Source organism: Phoca vitulina, unplaced genomic scaffold (genome assembly GCF_004348235.1).
Source record: "Phoca vitulina isolate PV1807 unplaced genomic scaffold, GSC_HSeal_1.0 scaffold46, whole genome shotgun sequence".
NCBI classification, from domain to species: Eukaryota; Metazoa; Chordata; class Mammalia; order Carnivora; family Phocidae; genus Phoca; species Phoca vitulina.
The window spans coordinates 8,432,089-8,436,882 of record NW_022589749.1 but is presented as its reverse complement, the minus strand read 5'-3'; positions in this window follow the sequence as shown (position 1 = coordinate 8,436,882).

Genomic DNA, 4,794 nt, shown 5'->3' with positions numbered 1-4,794 from the left:
GGAAGTACCAAACAAACAAAAAACCAATGAGCAAAGATGGGGTGTGTCGAAGGGTCAGAGGAGCCAACTGAAAAGGCTCTGAATGGCCAAAACTGAAACAATTTCAGCAACAAAATCATGGCATACTGGATTATAATCCAAAGTATGAAATAAATATCCACGAGTCTATCCTGACATAAACAGGAGAGACTAGAAATCTCCCATGCAGAAGAAATCCAAATAATTTCTGTAGATAATTCTGCCCTCATGGAGGTGAACCATAACTCCCGTTGGTAAGTATGAGCGGAGCCCAGTGGCCTCCTCCCCTCGAGCACATGTCAGCGTGGCTGGGGCAAGTCACCCACAGTAGAGACCCCTGCAGACACTACTTCAGCCAACTGAGGTCATTTTGAGAGCACGCACCCTTGATATGAAGTGACGAGAGGGGCATTTTACCTGTGGTCTTCCTCCCCAAAACACATAACCTCAGTCTAATCAAAGAGAAAACATCTGACAAATTCCAAAGACAATCTGCAAAATCCCCGACCGGTACTCCTTAAAACTGCTGAGGTCATCAAAAACAAGGAAAATCTGAGACACTATGACAGCCCAGAGGAGCCTAAGGACATATGACAACAAAATGTAATATGGGATCCTGGATGGGATCCTGGAACAGAGAGAGGCAAAAACTAACGAAGTCTGAATGAACTATGAACTTTAGTTAATAACATATAAATATTGGTTTATAATAATATAAGTACTGTGACGAATGTACCATATTATTGTGAAATGTTAAAATAGGGGAAGTTGGGTCCGGGGTATATGGGAACCTTCTGTGCCATGTGCTCATTTTTCCATATGTCTAGATTTCAGAGATGAAATCTATGTCTAGATTTCAGAGATTTCAGAGATGAATATACCTGGAATCCTAAAATAAAAAGTTTATTTTAAAATGCTGGGATAAATATATTTTTTAATCTGCATAGAAGCATCAAAGAACTACAAGATAGTACAGAACTTCCAGGCCAAAATCTAAGCAGCAGCAAGGAGAGAGCACCAGAATCTCCAAGGTCACTTTTCCCCTTGTGGCATCTACCTCTCCAAATAAGCTAAGCTGTGAAAACGCGAGCAGGGGTTTTGGGAGCTCACAGGGTGAAAAAGGCAGAGTCAAAAATCCAGGGCCCACCAAAAGTGAGAAGTCTCATAGGACATTAAGCTGTGACCCCAAAGGGCTAACACCTCAGGATAAAGGCACACCAGAAATAAAGCTGCCCTCCTTCCCAAAAACTCAAAGGGCTGTAGGCAGCATTGCCACGGTGCAGAGCAGAACCAGGAAAATACACCCCCCCCCCGGAGGGAGTGGGAACACTGGCTCTCAAGGATGTGCAGCCCCAACTGTATCCTAGGGGTGGTCTATGAAGCTTCAAGGCATGAACTTAAAGTCACAGGCAGTACTCGTAAGCCCCAGGCGGAAATAAATGTCAATCTGCCCTAGAGGGAGACACCTTCATTTTATGTCTTAGGAGATCCACACAATTATTTTACAAAGCAGCCTACAGTAAAAGCTAACCAAGTACACAAGAAAACAAGGCCCTATGAGTGAGATGCAGCAGAAATAAACATGACAGGTCCATCTAGACTTCACATATTAGAAGTATTAGATATACATCAAAAAACACCCCTGGCTTACTTTGTTTAAAGAAAAATAAACAGGGCGCCTGGGTGGCTCAGTCATTAAGCGTCTACCTTTGGCTCAGGTCATGATCCCAGGGTCCTGGGATCGAGCCCCGCATTGGGCTCCCTGCTCAGGTTGTCTGCTTCTCTCTCTCCCTCTCTGCCCGTCCCCACCGTTCATTCTCTCGCTCGAATAAATAAATAAAATCTTAAAAAAAACAAATAAATACAAAATAAAGAACAATAAACCTACTTGAAAATCTGCAGGAGACAGGAAATGATAAGAAGTGAACATAAAGAGCAGATAGGAAAATCAAACAGAATCCTAGAGATGAAAAGCAAATCACCAAAATTAAAAACTGGGTAGGGCTAATGTGGCATCAGAGTGGACACAGCAAAATAATAAAGTGAAAGACAGCTAAGAAATGAACCAGAAAGCAGCAGAGGAAGGGAAAAAAAAAGCTGGAAAATATGGAAGAAAGATGAATATACCTGGAAGATAGGCTGAGAAAGGTGACAAAGTCAAACATACATTTAATCGTGGCTTCAGATGACACGAGTGTGAGGAGGGTATTATTTGAAGAGATAACGACCGAGAATTTCCCAGAAGTGATAGAAGACAGCAATCCACAGATGTAAGAATCCCAACAAATCCCAAACAGGATGAATAAAAAGAAATCCAGCTGTAGACATGTATGGTGAACAGCAAAAAACCAAAGACAAAAAGGAAAATCTTAAAAGCAGCAGAGGGGGGAAAAAAGCCATTCCCTTTACCTTCACAGGAGTGACACCAATGCCTTCTGGCCTGATGGCTTCGTGGGCTGAAAGAAATGACTGAGGGGCGCCTGGGTGGCTCAGTCGTTAAGTGTCTGCCTTCGGCTCAGGTCATGATCCCAGGGCCCTGGGATCGAGCCCCGCGTCGGGCTCCCTGCTCGGCGGGAAGCCTGCTTCTCCCTCTCCCACTCACCCCTGCTTGTGTTCCCTCTCTCGCTGTGTCTCTCTCTGTCAAATAAATAAATAAAATCTTAAAAAAAAAAAGAAAGAAAGAAAAAAGAAATGACTGGCAACCTAGAATTCTAAACCTGGAAAAAACATACAGTATTTAAAGAATCAAGGTAAAGTAAAGGTATTTTCAGACAAACAAGAACGGAGAGTTCTTCACCAACAGACTCACACTAAGGGACACTCTAGATGGGCACAGAGGTAACTGCTCTAAGTGGCCTGGGGCCTCTAGCAGCCAGGAGCACAGTGAAGATACCGACTGCTGCAGATGCAGATACGAGCATGTTGCTATTCCTCCGGGGAGTAGAAGACAGACAACAGCAACAAAGCAACAGAAGGAAACAATGAAAGAACAAATAGAAAGGATAATAGAAGGGCGCCTGGGTGGCTCGGTCGGTTAAGCGACTGCCTTCGGCTCAGGTCATGATCCCAGGGTCCTGGGATCGAGTCCCGCATCGGGCTCCCTGCTCTGCGGGGAGCCTGCTTCTCCCTCTCCCACTCCCCCTGCTTGTGTTCCCTCTCTCGCTGTGTCTCTCTCTGTCAAATAAATAAATAAAATCTTTAAAAAAAAAAAGAAAGGATAATAGAAGCTGACATGCAACCCCAAATGTAATTAATAATAACACTCTGAGAATATACTAAATTTGTTATCCCTGTTGCGCTATCTCTGAGAGATTTCAGCATGACCCAGATGTTCCTGTTTTGAAACACAATCCAAGCCTCTAACATGATTCCCTGCAGCAGGAAGAGACACAAACATGTCCAGCAGTCTGCTACGAACTGTTGGGGAAGCATAATTGATCGCTTTTCCATCAAAATTAGTAGAAATTATGGGGTGCCTGGGTGACTCAGTTGTTAGGCGTCTGCCTTCAGCTCAGGTCATGATCCCAGGGTCCTGGGATCGAGCCCCGCATCGGGCTCCCTGCTCGGCGGGAAGCCTGCTTCTCCCTCTCCCACTCCTGCTGCTTGTGTTCCCTCTCTCACTGTGTCTCTCTCTCTAATAAATAAATAAAATCTTTTAAAAAAATTAGTAGAAATTATAAAGTATATTTTGTAATTTCAGAAACTACTCAAAATGACTTGATTTAGGATTAAGAATATATAAAGTTTAACATTTATATCTCTTTGATATTTATAAATCAGGACCTGCTAAGAAACCGTCTTCATTGAAAATTAAGAGTCTGGGGGTGCCTGGGTGGCTCAGTTAAGTGTCTGCCTTCAGCTCAGGTCATGGGGCTCCTTGCTCAGTGGGGAGCCTGCATCTCCCTCTCCCTCTGCTGCTCCGCCTACTTGTGTTTTCTCTCTGTCAAATAAACAAACAAAATCTTAAAAAGGAAAAGAAAATTAAGAGTTTGCTTTTTAAATAAAGTCTGCTGATGAACTCTGCAGCTGCAAGAGGTGGGGTGGTATGCACACATAGACTCGGGCAACTTCATATTAGTTCTAGAAAAATACGCAGAAAACTATTAACTACAGTCACTTCTAGAGGAGGGAACTGGGAGAAGAAAGGCAGACTGAGGAAATTTTACCATATCCCCTTTTGAAAATTATGAATCTAACTTAAAAAATATATTTGACCCTCTGATACTAACAATTTTATGGAAAGACAGAGAGCTAAAAATACCCAAAGTACTGCTAAGAATAACGTCAGGGGGTCTTGCTTTTCCAAATACTGACAATTTTTATAAAGCGGTAGTAATTAAGACACCATGGTGTAGGTGCTAGGACAGAAAACAGACTGACAGTACGGAAGGGAGTGCGGAGACAGATGCACTTCTCTGGGAACGCCTGACTTGGGACACAGCTGGCTTCACAGGCTGGTGAGAGAAGCAGTTTTGCAATAATTGGTGGTTATGCATGTTTAAACATAAATGAAAAAAAATCAAGAAAAATGGATCCCTACCTGCCTGGGTGGCTGAGTCAGTTAAGCGTCTGCCTTCGGCTCGGGTCATGACCCCGGGGTCCTGGGGTGGAGCCCCACATCGGGCTCCCTGCTCAGCGGGGAGCCTGCTTCTCCCTCTGCCTGCCGCTCCCCCTGCTTGTGCTGACAAATAAATAAATAAAAATCTTAAAAAAAAAAAAAATGGATCCCTACCTTACACCATACAAATGGGAGAACAGATTTTTGACCCTGAGATA